This window comes from Sander lucioperca, chromosome 24, assembly GCF_008315115.2.
Source record: "Sander lucioperca isolate FBNREF2018 chromosome 24, SLUC_FBN_1.2, whole genome shotgun sequence".
In the NCBI taxonomy this organism is placed as follows: domain Eukaryota; kingdom Metazoa; phylum Chordata; class Actinopteri; order Perciformes; family Percidae; genus Sander; species Sander lucioperca.
The window spans coordinates 15,350,262-15,366,759 of NC_050196.1; the positions used below are offsets into that span (position 1 = coordinate 15,350,262).

The window sequence follows — 16,498 nt, forward strand, 5'->3', positions numbered from 1 at the left end:
GCATATTAAACTGGGCCGGATGGATGAAAATAAATGGATATTATTTATTCATCATGTTTTAATGTTAAACATACATGTGGAAAGCACAGTGAATCCTTAAGCATATCTGTATGGCTAGCTTGCCTATGGTAAGCTTATCTTTAATGTGTAAATCAAATGTTTTTTATTCTCACAAAAAGGCCAATTTATCTTTGCTGATAATATGTTGAATTCATATTGATATATATTTTCAGACATTTTAATTTTAGAAAAATTCTAAATTCTAGTGTCAATACACGGAAAAAACTTTCCGGGTGCAGAAATCTCATTGGTTGAGCTCCACCTCCAGTGGTTGGAGCTACAGGTGTTGCTAATTGAGTTGAAGAACCCATTATACGAGCTCTGCAGCAACTGTTCACCTTGCAGCTTCACTAGTTCCCGTTGTTCCTTTGGTTTGTCAAAAAATGACAGCAAGGATGGGATGGTAAAAAACAAAATGCCCCGAAGAGCTCATTGAAGACCTAAGAAAGTATGTTGGAGTCTGTTTTGAATACATGTTTCTGTGAATTTTTATTTCGTCAACAATGGCGCTTAAGAAAAACCAATCAGAGCCTTTAATTTCCTGGAAGAGTAACATTTCTTCTCTAATTCTCTCACAACAGATGGGAAAGACCTGAACGATATCAACATTAGAAGGTAAGCAAACTAGCTAACTGATTACCTACATAGCTAACAGGGTATGTGGCTACTTAAATTAGATCAGCTAACTAGCTTACACAGATAACTTTGTCCACATTCTGTCTTTCCTCTTGACTTTCTCATTGCTGTGTTCAAATGTTTGTTTATTCATTTATTACACAAAAAGCACTGTTTTTGCTAACATGACAAAAAACTCACACAAAACCAACAGTGAAACTGATGCTGACGGTTTAGCTCGTTTGTAGCTACTTTGTGTCATCCTTTTGCAAGCTAATTGGCAAACACCGAAACTGTGACAGAAGCAGATACTTTAGAATTAATATTACGTGCAGCTTCTTGTTGTTCTTGTGATATCTCATACTAGACATAACTCTAAATATTTATTTTTCTGTTATTTTTTACCCTCACTACTTTGATTTGTGATTGTGGAAACTGTCAGACTCAACAATCCTTTCGATGTGATTTGTAAATAAATTCCAGTTGATGGGGTTCTCTCAGGTTTTGCAATATTTAAAGTGACCATATTATGCTCATTTTCAGGTTCATAATTGTATTTAGAGGTTATATCAGAATAGGTTTACATGTTTTAATTTTCAAAAAACACCATCTTTTTGTTGTACTGCACATTGCTGCAGCTCCTCTTTTCACCCTGTGTTCAGCTCTCTGTTTTAGCTACAGAGTGAGACCTCTCACTGCTGTAACATCTTTGTTGGCAGTCGCACATGTGCAGTAGCTAGGTAAGATCACATCATCTAGCTAGCTGTTTGTTTCTACAACTTCAGTAGTACAAGGCAGGATTAGCCGGGAGACTTCTTCTAAACTTTGCGTGGAATACCTGCAGAACAGGGACATGTAAGTAGTTCTTTTGTAGATTATGGTGAACTAGTGTGTGTTGTAGCAGTGTTTTGCCATTCGGAACGAGCTAGCATGCTAGCGCTAGCATGCTACGGTTAGCCACCTCGTTTCGGCTAGTGACGTAAAAAGCCCTGCCGATTTTGAACAGCTCACCCGGAGACTGAAGGCAGAAGACATTCAGAAACCCGTATCTCACTCAAAACAGCATGGATGTTTTTTTTTTCAAAGTTTGTATGCGTGTGGAAGCACCAGAGACACAAAATAACACCCCAAATCCCAGAAAAAGTGATTTTTTTTTTCATAATATGGGCACTTTAAAGTGCTCTGCTCTGCTGCTAGCTGTGCGGATGCATCCTGAACATCTTATGTTATTATGTTAAAAACAAGTTTCAAGTTTAGCTGAAACACTTTCCTGCAATGTTTTATAACAAATGAATGAAGGCACAAAACCAAGAGGGAGAGTTAAAGAAAAGAATGAGAGGGAGAGAATGTTTAAGGCCAGAGAATCAAAGTGATTTTTATTTGCATAACCTCCATGCAAGCATTGACAACACACGCACGTGTACATCCCATCACTGTAGTATCTCATCACTTCTATCTCCACCTCTTTCCAATCTCCCTCGCCTTCTTTACATCAACTCTTTTTTTCCCATCCTTTTCTTGTATTTCCTCCTGCTCTCTACCTATGCAAGTTGTCATTCTCTCACCATAATAGCGCTGCCGTGCCTTCATGTTGCTGGTTGTTTGCTTGAAACGTAATCTGCAGATGTAACAGAGGAAGAAATTGAGTCTAACAAATGGCTTGAAAGGCTCACACAGCATATCAAGCCCAAACCAACAAAGGCAGACAAAACGCCCGTCTTTCCCCCCCCCTCCCCTCAACATCTGAAGTTGATATTTTCAACAGAATGGCGCGCGGCTGACGTTCCCTGAATAAAGAAGGCTGCGTTCGCTGCTGTTGTGTTGTGTTACGCTGTCATTCTGACTTGAATGGGAAAGTTGAGGCCTGTTTGTTTGGTTCAGCTGTTGAGGAGAAATGGGTTTGTTTGATTAACATTTTGCTTGCGCATGTCAGTTTCAGCAGCGTCATTTCTATGGGAAAATGAAAAAAGCTGAGACTAAGGCTGTGTAATTATCTATCTATCTATCTATCTATCTATCTATCTATCTATCTATCTATCTATCTATCTATCTATCTATCTATCTGCTTTTAGTTACACAATGGACACAGAAATCTGTCTGAAATTAGCCTATAACAGCAGCTGTGATTATGGCTATTACTGTACACCATGACCCACACATTACTAGGCATTACCTTAATCTGTGTGTGCATGTGTGTGTGTGTTAGGGCCTCGACCATAGGCTCTACAGCGGCAGGAATAATCTCTTCTTTTCACTAATGTGCAGCGATAACATTGTTTTTTGCCACATCTATGGAGTAGGACACCATAAAAAGCCTGTTTAAAGGACACCATAAAAAGCCTGTTTTAATGGCGAATGTGTTACAATTACCCAAACAACAGCATCTTCTTTCCTCTGTTACAGCTTGCTTCTCACTGTCTGCTATACATTAAATGCCAGCTGTTTTGTTGACGGAGCCAAGTGTTTGCCAGTCTCACTCTTTTCTGTTTCTCAACACTCATTAACTGTCTTCATCTATACATAAACCTATTCCCTTATCTGTCGCGTCTCTAATGGCGAACTCACTCAGGCACCTCTTCCCTTCCCTCTCACACCTAACTGATTAATTAGCTGTATTCTTAATAGCAAACCGAGTCACACGTTTGTGTTCCGAGGCGATCCGTTGTTGTTGAGGTTTGTCTGATTCTGTTAACGAGCTGATTCTAGTTTGTTTACCATTATTGTCTGGTTGCCTTTCTTTTCTTTCTTTTTTCTCCGGGGGTGTAAGGTTTTAGAAGCCTCTTGGGATCTCTTCTTCTCACCTGTACAAGTGAAAATAAGTGGGAGTTTAAATGTCTCAGTACTAGTACTAGTAGATACTCGTCAGTTACAAGCTGTCTAGGTTACAGTTTCTAGACAGTGGTAGAAGACTCTGCACTAAACAGAGTTGTGAAGAAGAGCAACAAGACATTGGGAGTTCAATAGTACCCATTATCAGACCTGTTCCATGGACAGAAAGTCAGGAAAGCTAATGCTATTCACTCCGACAGTTCCCACCCCTTATTCTCTAAATTTCAGTTCTTGCCGTCAGGCTCCCGTCAGGAGTAACGGGTATAAGTACTCCTTTTATACCTGCAGCCATTTCCCTCTTGAATAGGGGTCAGGGGAGTGGTCATCTTTGAACTCGTGGCTACTTTATTTCTTTTCTTTCTGTATTTCTTGGTTGATTATATATTCTAGTCTGTTGACTGTGTTGAGGATGTCAGATACGTTGACAAAAGGGGTTGGTGATGTGATGTAATGGATGCTGATGTTGTTGTTGATTATATTGTATCTTTGTAAGGTTGGATGCCTGGGTAGCTCACCTGGTAGAGCAGGCGCCCATGTATAGAGGTTCACTCCTTGATGCAGCGGCCACAGGTTTGACTCCGCCCTGTGGCCCTTTGCTGCATGTCGTTCCCCCTCTCTCTCCCCTTTCATGTCTTCAGTTGTCCTATATATACTGTACTAAAGGCCTAAAATGCCCAAAAAATAATCTTTAAAAAAAAAACTTTGCAAGGTTGATGGACTTTTCCCACCCTGTGTAGGCTACTTTGACGCTGATACCCATGCACCTTGTACTTGTATTTCTTTGTTCTCATACTGTAACAGCTGTGTTCCAGTTTTTACTGTTGTTCAGGCTTACTCTTTTATTTGCCTCTAATGTGTAGAAGAAGTACCTTGAAGTTGTATTTAAGTACAGTATTGAGTACTCTCTCTCACCACTGCTTATAGACATCAAATACCTACAGCCACAAACGTAGGATGAAGGATGCAAGGATGATAAGAAAAAGGTCACTAAAACAGTAATTCATGCTTTTTTCCCCCTTCTTCAGAAAACCAAAAATAATCATATAAATTAATGATACTCACATATGCAGTGCATGTTTTTTGATTTGATATCCCTTCATACAGCATGTTAGCCACCATTTGAACAAATAAATAGTGACAAAAAAAAAAGTTTTTGGTCCATTTCATTGCAATCAGTTTTTTTCCTATCTAATAACATTTTGCTGAGCTGCTCCTTTGACCCATGAATTTCAATCGCCAGTGGGATGAAGGATGCAGAATGCAGCCTTTAATGACTGGCTGACTGTGCAGCAAGCCTAGTTATAAAGGGTTCACTTAAAGGCACAGTGCAGCTGAAACCGTGGGCTGGCTGTCTCACTGCAAGGGAGAATTATTCTCTGAGAAATAACAATGAAAAAAATGAGTGAAGCTGATCATCGCAAAAAGTCTTGCATCCTGGAAACCGACGAAAGACGCAGACAAACCTAATGAGATGTAAGGTGATTGCTGCAGCTTTTAAATAGAAAAACTGTCTTACCTGCTAATATTTGCTCTTTAAAGGTCTCTGCATGTTTCAGTCACACTCCAAAACTCATTGTAAGACATCATAAATAATTAATAAATAATACATTTCTTTTTATTTATTTCGAATTTCGAATTGTCTCAATTATTCTCTTAACTTTGAAATGTATTCACACAAAAGTGGAGGTCAGACTTGCAACAAGGTAATAAAAATGCTTTTATCAACCCTATGCCTCCTCTCTCCCTTCAGGGATCAATAAAGTTAATTTAATCTTCCAGTCTGATTTAGATGAAGGGTACAGCCCCTCCCACACAGGAGCATGTTTAGCCCCTGTACCTTTTTGTACCGTTTCCTTCTCAAATACACAATAATCTGTAAAATGGCTATGAGGTGACCCTCCCCTGACGCCTGCCCGGGCCCCTTGACCACCTCCCCTGCCCGTGACACAGCGTGCACGGTGGGGATCCACTGCGGCCCTCCTCTCCTCATTAACCTCGTCTAATTAGATGGCAGGGAAGTCCATTGTTCGCCCTAATGAAGCCTCAATGGAAAGACAGGGCCTCGGCTGGCTCTTCTGACACTGCTGTGAAATTACAATCCCCTTTCCGCGCCCCCCGCCCCCCAACTAGCTTGATTTCTCCCTCTCCCCTTTTGCTTGTCTTCTTTCCATTAGGTTTCTTGGCGAACCACCGCTGAAGTTGGAGCTTGTCTATCAGAAAGAAATCCGGAAAGAGACCAGCGAGCAAAGGCAGATAATCGGTGCGATAGCTCCACACATTCCCATACAGCTAATTCTGCTCCAGCAGCAGAGCCCAGGGTAGCATTAGCTCTGCTTAGTGCCCCCAGTATGGATCCCATCCACTAATTACTTGAACTGCCGTGGTTCGCTGAGATTTAAGTACCACCTCAATTCCATTATCTTCCATCCCTACAGCTAGCCCCTGTCGCCCGGGCCCTTTGTAGTGGAGGAGCGGGGGGCTGCAGGGTTACTGATACAGGCCTCCCTTGCAGATAAGATCCATGGCGGTCTGAAGGACGAGCGCTACAGTACCATTGGATGTTATAGGAGGTGAATGGACTTGGATCAGGGCTAAAAGGGGAAACAAAGAGCGCCGAAGGGCTGAGGGAGTGTGTGCATACACCTACTGTATGTGAGAAAATCAAAAGTGCGACAGGAGCACAAGGTGGTGATTGGGGGTTAAAATTGGATGGGGTATTATTCGCCCTCCAGTGTTTTAATCCTTTTTTTGGTTCTTTTCTCTTTTTTTAATTTTTTTTTTCGGAGATGGGGGTTTCGCTCTCTGCTCACCCCAGAGCGACTAATTACAATTCACATGTCACACACTCCACACATAAGAGTTAGGAAACAGAATTAGAATATTCCAAAGGCCTGCAGGGGGTGTCATCTCGGGAGAAAGAGGGGAAAGTGTGTCTCTTTTTGCAGAGTGGAAGGGGGAGAGAATAGACTGCATGTGTTTATGTGCCTTTGCATGTTGCATGTGCATAGTGGTGGTGTTTGTACGGGAGAGGCGGGTGAGTGGGTGGCTTGGTAGCAGAGGGGGAGGCGACAGAGCGAGTGTGAAAAATCTCTAACGCTCCCACGCTGTGCATTCCTGCCTGACGCCACCCCGCCCCCTATCGCCGTCCCGTCGATATGCCCGCCACTCCTCTCTCTTCACACGTCGGGTGTCGCCCGCTTGGCACGTTGGCGCGGCTGCCTGTTAGGGTGATTGTGTCTGAGTTTTTCAGGGGAGGTGGAGGGCAATTGAGTGACATCTGCTCTGCTGAGACGAGGGGGCAGGCGGGTTCCTGGCATCGGCGGCTGTGGTGTCAGAGGCGTTGGCACGAGGCTGGCTGGGTACAGCAGGGGTGGCGACGCCGGCAGCAGGCGGTGGATGGCCTTAACGGGGAACCGTTTGCTCAAACAGCATGACATCTCCTGGAATGAAAGCACACAACCACACTAATACACACTTCTGGCAGCACACACCCGTCTATGCTTCCATGCACACAAACTGGCACTCCACCCTCCTTCTCTTGCTCTGTCACTTCCCTCTACTTGACTATTTCTCACCTCACACTTCAGGTTTTCTCAAAAGCCGCCATGTCCAGCACAGAATTGCCGTTTTCAAAGGCGTTTTCATCGGCAGTCTACTAACGTGGCCAGTGTCAGGGCGACACCAGGGTTAATTTATGTTGCCAATTACTTTTCCCCTGCCAGCCTAGTCCCTTCCATCTCTACCTGTCTTCTCGTCTTTTATCCTCCTTCTCTTTGGGTTTCTCTAAACCAAAAACCGTTAATGAACCATGAAGCTGACATCTGCAAGAAAGCAACAACTACATTAATGTTAGAGCCGGCAACATCCCAAATCTCTGCCTTGTCACCTGCCACCTGCCAAAGAGAATACATAAGTAAAAGGGACAAGAAGAGGGATGGGAAAGTGAAAGCACGTTGAAGGAATGAGGTTCAGTAACTTAGGATAAACATGTTGATTACTAGCTGGCGCTGTACTTTGGTTTCTGTTAAAGCTGCAAAATATATATAAAACGTATTAGCAGATACTAATTTCCAGTGGAGGACAATGGATTCAGGTAACTTGGGGGTGACAGAAGGGGAAAAAAACAAGATGAGTGACGTTTATTAGATTGTATCTAAACGAATCTACCACTCTGCTCTGTCTTCCTCTCAGAAGTTGTTTCCCTCCTCTTTCATATCGCCGCTGTTGTTGAGGCACGGTGACGCTGATGCGGTGTAAATTGATTTCCCGGAAGATGTGATGGATGAATAGAGAATGAACATCTTCATCGCTGACCCCGGCGCCGATTGCTTCTCCCCATGCCCGAGCAGATGATTGACAAGGCTGCTAACGAGTGCCGTCGCCAGTCGTGTTATAATTTCGCTGTGTTGAAAACAGCCGAGGACTCGGCCCCGAGGTAATGAGCTTCTGAAAGAGAGGGAGGAGAAAGGAGAGGCTCACCCCGGGAGAGGTGAAAAAAAGAAGAGTGGGAGTAAATAAAAGAAGGAGACAAAGCACATGAAAGTAGATCAGAAAGTAGTTGAGGTTATCATCGACTTGAGAGGGGCCGTTTCATTGTTTATCTGCTGTCTTGATGGATGTCTTTCAAGCTTGGGGTTCCTTAGCTGGAATGTATTCATTCCTCAATCGCTGAGAGGCAAGGCATTATAAAAGCCGCCATAAAATGTGGTATTTGCATTAAAAGTATTGGATGTTAAAGTGCTGTGTGCTGCAGATTGTGTATCTGAGCATAGATATTCAAGCATGTGTGTGTGTGTGTGTGTGTGTGTGTGTGTGTGTGTGTGTGTGTGTGTATTTTTAAAGCAAATTCTTGTGTATGCATTCATGTAAGTGCCATTGTTTGCATATGCATGCATGGGCATGTGTACTGTGAGACGTGTGTGTGTGTGTGTGTGTGTGTGTGTGTAATTTATTCCTCCACGTTGGGGCTGAGGGCAGGTCTCTGTTTATTTGGATGATTAGGAGGCGACAATATGTTGCTGATGACCAGGTTTATAATCAGCTACCATCACAGATAATTCTAACCTTGATTAAAGACCTGCAGTCTCCCTATCATCTCCCGGCTCAGCCTAACAAGATAGGACGACGCTCTGATTAATGCCAGAGAGCGACTAGTCATGACACAAAAGGACAGGCCTGCGTCACTGCGGGAGGACTCGGGGAAACTGTCACGCATCATACTTTGTTGTCGTTCTGATTTGTCTGCTTGATACAGGACCCTTTTTGTCTTAATTATTTTTTTCTTTTTACAAATTAATCCATGTGAGACGGATTCAGTCCTCATTACCGCAGTAATAAGGACGCCGTTGTTGACGTCTGCCGTGATTAGATATAAAAAAGGAACAGAATCTTGCTGCCGTGCATGCATCTGCTAATGCCCAAACCTACGGCTCTCCCCCTTTTAGAATAAGTCATAAACTCGTCCGCAAACTTTCTTTTGTCTTCACTGACAGTGTGTGTGTGTGTGTGTGTGTGTGTGTTCGTGTTCTTGTTCTTGTTCAACTATATTCGTGGGGTCCAAAAACCGGGAGTCCAGTATACTTGTGGGGTCCGGACAGCTTTGTGGGGCCAAAATGCTGGACCCCACAACTTTAAAGGTCTGTTTGAAGGTTAGGACTTGGTTTTAGGATTAGGGTTAGAATTAGGTTATGGTTAGGGTGAGGGTAAGGGTTAAGGTTCGGCATTTAGTTGTGATGGTTAAGGTTAGGGTAAGGAGCTAAGGAATGCATTATGTCAATGACGGGTCCCCACAAAGATAGTGAGACGCACTGTGTGTGTGTGTGTGTTTTCAAGGGCATAGGTTTGGTTTCAACATTGGGGGGGGGGGGGCACATTATAACCGGGGGTTCTGAGGGTCCTCCCCCAAAACCTTTTGAGCTTCAAACACTTCAATTCCTGTGTCTGAAATCGTTGGAAAACATATATTTACAGGTAAGAAGCAGGGCTGGATCCGAATTTCCGACTGTATACCGATATTTATATACATATGTTGGGTAGGTGTTTGATTTTCAATTTTGGGATTCAAATATTCATTTTTTGTTTTGTTTTCCTTCAATGCTGTAATAAAGAGGCAGATTCAACTTTTGGAGAAACGCAGCCCTAAGAAGGGTATACACATGTTTTGAGCCCCCTGAATGTTATTTTTTTTTTGTTGAGTTGGTTGTCTTTCAAATAATCTTTTGATGGGGGAGAAATCTAGAAATCTACCTCTTCTAAATATTAGGGGGGATGCATCCACACCCCCCCCCCCCACCCGAAATCTACGCCTATGTGTGTGTTTATGCGAGGGGGTTGTGTTTTCCTGGCCGAGTGTTTGATTCATTACACTGCGAGGTGTTGTTGAGGTCCCGGAGGTGTGTAGGAGAGGACTGGATGAATGAGTCGCTCTCACAGGTTGTCAGATGATGAAGGCACGGATCCAGGGTCTTTCTGGCAAATCAAGCGGCTGGAGGCAGACGCAGCAGCCTCTGGCCTTTGATTCAGTTTAGCACTGAACAGCGTGGCCCTCCCTCCCTCCCCCCCTCTCTCTTTCCAGCCCTCCTCCGCCAGAGTGGGATCATCACGTACTGTTGGCAGAAACAAAAGCTCCAGTTTAGCAGCAGTGTCACGCTGAGGAGGAGGTTCAGTGATCCACTGTTATTACTAAGCAAATGTTGCGTACTGTTTTCTTTCCCTGTATTACAATAAAGCCCAAATCTTTCTTCTAACTCTTTGACTGTTGGAGGGAGGAATTGAATATTCGTTTATAGGCAAACATTTTACTTTTGTTGAGTGGTCATGGACTTTTTGAAAGTAAAATGTATGTTTTAGTTGATGAGCTCTACTCAGCTATTCTCGCATCATTTTGATTAAAGCAGCTGGTGTCTTCAGCCAATCAGGGTCCAGCATGGTTAACCCTAATGTTTTGTTTGAGACTCTGGGCCCTTTATAACAGATCAAAAAACATATCAGGTTGATACTTCCCATTTTGTTCTAATTTATTGACCGTTGCTTATAAATAGAGGTGTTCCGATACCCTTTTTTCCTTCCCAATACCAATACCTGAACTTGCATATCTGCCGATACCGAGTACCGATCCGATACCAGTGTGTCATATATTTTATTATGTTTTAACACCTGTATATTACGATCCCTGTATGGATGTAATATATGCTATCATTGTTGTTAAAGTCTTTGTGAAACATGAACAAAAACAAACCATGAACGGCACAGAACTTTCTTGTATGATCCAGTTCGACAGTCAGTCATATCGGAAAATGAACATAAATACACTACTTTTAAGTAGATTTTGTTGGGGCTAAGTCACGTGGTATTGGATCGGTGCGTAAACTCTAGTACTAGCCGAGACCCCAGATGTAAAAACATGAAACGGTACTTTTTACAGTACAGTCTTCTTTATTGTACTTTGTCCAAAGTGTTCTTGTGTCCAGGTGCTCTTTGGACAAGGTGCCTTATGCTGCGCCACACTGAGCTGTGGGACAGTTTAAGTGGAGGAGGTCCAGCCACTGATTGTCTCTTTTGATATTAAAAGCATCCTTGTGAGAATAATTTGTGTTTAGTGCCCTGCTGTGGGTAGAGCCGTCCTGTTTGACCAATGAAGCTGACCTAATTCATCCTCTCCGCGTGTGTGTGTGTGTGTGTGTGTGTGTGTGTGTGTGTGTGTGTGCATGCGCACTTGTATTTGTGCTAAATGCAGAATAGCTGTTGTGACTAGCCGGGCGCACACAGAGCCGTGTTGTGGTTGCTGAGAGAGCCTGCGTGTGTGCGTTTGAGGGCCACTGAGTATGTGACCTCTCCTCCAGCAGCCCCAAAGCAGCGGCTCAGCGGGCGGGTAATTCATGCCCAAGCCCGGCTGCCCCGCTGCTCGGAGCGCGTGCCCTCTCCGAGCGCCCCTCCCCCGCATGCCCCCTGACCTATGTCTCCATGGCGACGGGGTGTCCCATCACAGGGAGCACCTGGCACCTGGCCACCCCCCCCTTGTCTCCTTTTCTCTCTCTCCATCTCCCCTCAGAGGCCTCGTTGGGGGGTCCATAATGAAGTTTCACATCTTCATTCAGGGAGCAACAGGAAGAATTCCAAGCCTGGAGCGCGGTCAAGCTGCTGCAGTTTGAAGGATATTTTAGTTCTGGGATTCGACCCAGGGAGGTGAATACTGTACTTGTTGCTGCAGGACAGCTTTCTTCTGTTTTCTTCTTGTTCTGCCTACACAGCCCTATGCAGTAAATGTTTATTGAACCATTTAGTTTAGTAGCGGTTGTCCACATCTACAAAAGTTTGACATTGGGCTGTCTTGCTGAGTGTCTCACATATCCATATCCATGTCTTAAAGCTAGCCTCGCTTCAAATAGTCAAATTAGTGTGTCATATTCTCCCAAAATACTGTGCTTTTATAGCCACTTTTCAAGGACGATTCATGTAAATTAAGGTGAGACCCTACAGGCAAAAAAGTTTTTTTTTTTTTATGCACTGGTCAATTTTGAGATTTTTAGATAATGCTTCATTTGCATATTTAAACATACAATTTCAGAAAACTTGTAACACAAAAACTAGTCTTTAATGTAAGTAATCAACTGGGCAGGTTTCATTGTGATATCAGTTATAATTTTTATAGTTTTCAAGGAAAATATTAGACTGTTAAATAGAAAAACATTTTTTTTCTTTTTTAGTGGTGTACTCAACCAGGCGTTCCTATATAACAGGGAGTTCTTTTTGAAAATAACCACAATAACAAAAAAGATAAGACTCATACATACGGTATGTTGCATGTTCATATTCATGTAACTTTCCATTTTGCAGCAGTCTACCGTTTCAGAGTTAGTGGGTGTTAAAAGGTTAAAATATTTGCAAAATATTTCAATGGTTACGGCATTATCGAAAGAACCTTGTGAAACGATGTATGCTCTGTGTACTCATCAGTTGCAAGATGCTGAGTCAGGAATAATGATGTATAGCTTTGATAGTACAGATTAATGCCACCAGTTTCTTTTTTTTTTTTCCTCTTGGAAGGAGCAAAGGTCCCCATTCGTCCTCCTGTCACCACTTCACAGTTCCTATTCTTCCTCCTTTTTTGCCTCCGCCTCTAGACATGACATCACACAATTACTGACTCAGCGAATCACTCGGCTCCTGTCTCTTCTCTCTCCTTATTACATGCCGATTAGCCGCACAAAGTGGTATAAAAAGGTGTCTAATGCAATTACCCTAGTTAGGACGTTTTAATAGTGTGCTGTGCCTCAGAGATGTATGTGCCAGCCAGCCGCTGACATTAAATCAATAACCAGCCTGTCACGCCTGCTTGTTAATTCAGCGCTTTGCATTTTATTCCCCAACATGGTAAGGTTGATTATTGGTAGCAGGGGTTTTGAAGTGGGGCAGGGGTTTTTAATGATATGTGTAATGGAGTATGGGCTGCGTTGTTTTAATTTGCATGGTAGGTACTAACTGAGATTTCATTTGTGGGATACTTGCAGACTTTAATTTGTTCAGATAAATCGTGTGTGTGTGTGTGTGTGTGTTCGCTCACGTGTGTGTGTGTGTGTGTGTGTGCTCATGTGTGTTCGTGTGTGTGCTCATGTGTGTTTGTGTTCGTGTTCATGACGAAGTTAGAGCACTTCCTTTGTTTTTGTCTTTAGAAATTATCTTACTTATTATTGCTGCCTAAAAGCAGGCATTCATAATTATCTCTTTTCCATTTCATTCTCTAAATTGGTGCATGCACTTTTTTTCTTTTTCAAAAAGGGGTAAAAGTCAATTACAGCTTCTTCCCTTTGGGTTAGTGGAGTTCCTGTAACTGTTTTACTTGATAAAATCAAAATAGTGTGAATACCTCCATTTCCAAGATGTAATACCACTTGACATGTAGATTAAGAGGCCCAAAGCTGTATTTTTTTTATATATATATATAAAAATGGATTGTTTATAATTTGAACAGGTCACAGGAAATTTCAATTTCTTAATTTGGCAGTTGTGGAGGACCTGGTGGAGGTACTCTGGAGGTACTCGCATCCTTAAATCGGCTATAAACAATATTTTTGCTATAGCAATGTATCAATTCTCATTGTTAAAACAATGTTACATAGGGTTTCTTGCACAGCTTCATCACCTATCAAAGTGCACGGAAAAGGGGGAGCGGGATGTGTGTTTAACTAGAGGACCACAATGGAAATAAGCCTCCGAACTTTATTGTGTTGTTATCCTCTGTGATTTTTAGTGTCGGCCTATGTAATTACTGGTTTGCAACATTATATGTTGTTCTTTTTTAAATCCTCAAATAAATAAATAAATTAAAATAAAAAAAATCTTGACAGTGAAGTGCTAGGTTTTTGAATTTTCCTCTTAAGGATTAAGAAAATTCTCCTACTTAAGTTAAATACACCATTTAAAAGCCCACTGCGTTAGCTGTAGATGCATTGTCATAAAGCTGACTGTCTATTATTTGAATGTGTACAGTATATGAAGGTTGTATGTGAGATTCAATGGGTGAGAAAGTGCTCCCATTTTTTGTGTTAAACTAATATCCACGCGCCTCCTCGTTCCAATGCTGGATGCTGATTGGTTGTCATGTAAATGTCCAGTTGCCTTGCCAGGTGCAGTGCTGTTTACCTTAATGGGAATCACCTGTGTGTTTGCTGTTTAGGCCACATGCATGCAGCTCCTCTGTTGTCATTACAAAGTTTTTCTTTTGTACATTCTGTATGTATTGACTGTTAAAAATGTGTCATCTCTAAGCCAATGTATTATTTCTATCAAAAAATACATGAAGGGAAGTTAAAAAGTACACTTCAAATTGTCTCTGAAAAATGCACTTGAGTTAGATTCACCACTGCCATGTGGAATAAATGCAAACTACAGCATCACTGAGGTTGAAGCTGTAATTTACTACCCTACTCAGTACTGGGAAAAACTACATGGCCGCCCATATGTGCCCTAACACACTTACATGTTTAAGTCCCTGATCAACACCTTCCTACCTCCTACAGGAGGTGTGAATCACAGGGCACCCTGAGCAGACCTGCATCATTATTGGTCTTAATTAGGCCTCTATTAAGGAGGGTGACTCACTATGACAGCACATATTAGCCAGCCATTGAGAACACATGATCCCTGGCCTCATGGTCAAAGTCACCAGGCCTTGCGGGGAGACTGCCACACATCCTCAACACTGCCAACTTCATTTGGATTCCATTTATGCGCAAACACACGCCGGCATTCCTCAACAAACCCTCCCTCCCGAGTCCAAAAATCCCCAACATTTACTGCTTGCAACATTCCCTACTTCTCAAAAGCTTGAAAGTTAAGAAAAGGTGTGCAAATGTGCTCTTATCATTTATCACTTTAAAAACTTGAATGGAACGTGTAAAACAACCTGCTCAACCTTGGTGGAACAGCAAGGAAATCAAGATGAGGCTTTTCGTGACTGTGACAAAGTCTCAATACTTTTCCCCCGATGCATAAAGTATAAGTTTCGCCCGTGTAATTCAAGGTTGTGAATAATGTGTTTTTCACATAACATTTTAATTAAAAAACATCCATATATGGCGATTCAAAGAATTATGGTGCTGCTTTCTCAAACCCCCCCCCCTTCAAAGCCAAAGTAATTCAGCTGCGATGCAATGATGCCTCAGTTCCCTTCAAGGAGATGGCTGAAAGCAGTATTAATCATTGTCTGGTGCTGGCCCACCTCTCTCTGGGTGTTTTGCATCCTGCGACATCACTTTCAAAGTGTACCTGAAAACTGGGGAGAGTGACAAAGTGGTTATAAAAGATGAGCGGCGCCAAGCATATGGCAGGCAGGGCGGCCACACTCCAAAGCCAATCCCACGAAGAAGATGAAGAAAAAGAGGACGGGCGGGAGGAAAGGAGAGTCGGGCAGAAAGGATGAAGATTATCTTCTAGAAGAAGCACCTTTTGTGTTTGTTTCAGACTTCACTTTTTGCCCTTTGCAAACAATTTCCTTAGTTACTTCTCATTCGGTGGATTTGGTTTCACTTTGCACAGGACTACATTTTTCCCACTTAAAAATAAAGCTTCTGCAAAGGAAGAAAAAAAACAACAAAAGCAATTGAACCTAATAATTCTATTTTCCACAGCTTTTGTTGCGAGAGGGAGAATTGTCATGACGCGCGGCGCTCTGACCTGCATACACGTATTAATAAATCAAACGATGATTCTGCGCTTAGTACCTGGCGAGTGTTTGCCTCGCAAACAAATGAATGCCTCGCCATGTTCCTGTTTCCTGGCTGCCACTAATTGGTTTTGACAGATTTTCGGGCTTTTGGTGGAGTAATTAGAGAGCCTTAGGCCCTCTCAGGTAATTGCTAGCAGCTGCACAGCCAGGGAACTAAGCCTAAAAGAACCTTGCATCGATTCCCCTCTTACCCCCACCCTTCCTTTGCCACCGCAGCCTCCCTGATGCCTCAGATCCCGCAGACCACTTAGATGTACCTGATGCCGCAGCAAGCCGGAGCCACTGCTGACAAGTACCAGGGTGACTGCAACCAAGTAAACATTACATATTTTGTTTACCTAGAGTGTCCTAAAGGAGTAAAGGCATGGAGTTAGAGAGGCAGTTTTTATGTTGTTTTTGTATGAAAGGAAAATGCATTCTCTCTAGAGAAAACAAAGAGTGTGTGTGAGCAAGCGTTCACCATCACCACCTACTGCTTTATCCAGGTCTGGACCACTTATGTTCTCTGTCAGACTTCCCTTCTTGCTTTCTTGATTTTTCTTTAACTTTGCGTTTGCATTATCGGACATGTAGCAACTCACCAGGGCAAGTATCGCCGGTGGACTTCAGGGGTGGACATGTGTGAGCACTCAGAACAGCCCGAACTGTAAGGAGCGTGGGCAATTATGCTGCTTTTTGCTGCTAGTTCATAAAAGTCGGTCAAGGTTAGACCAGAACTTTGGTTAAAGCTTTAGTGCGTAACATTTTTAGATTAATGAACGTCATAAC

General features: G+C 42.8%; 1 long non-coding RNA gene across 2 annotated transcripts in view; it reads left to right on the plus strand.

The window, feature by feature from the left end:
* The first annotated feature begins 358 nt into the window (after positions 1-358).
* Positions 359-16,498, plus strand: part of LOC118494476 — a 57,371-nt gene continuing 41,231 nt past the window's right edge. For both annotated transcript variants that reach the window (XR_004896627.1, XR_004896628.1), the window contains exons 1-2: positions 359-508; positions 642-675. This is a non-coding gene — a long non-coding RNA (uncharacterized LOC118494476). The remainder of the gene's footprint in view (positions 509-641; positions 676-16,498) is intronic.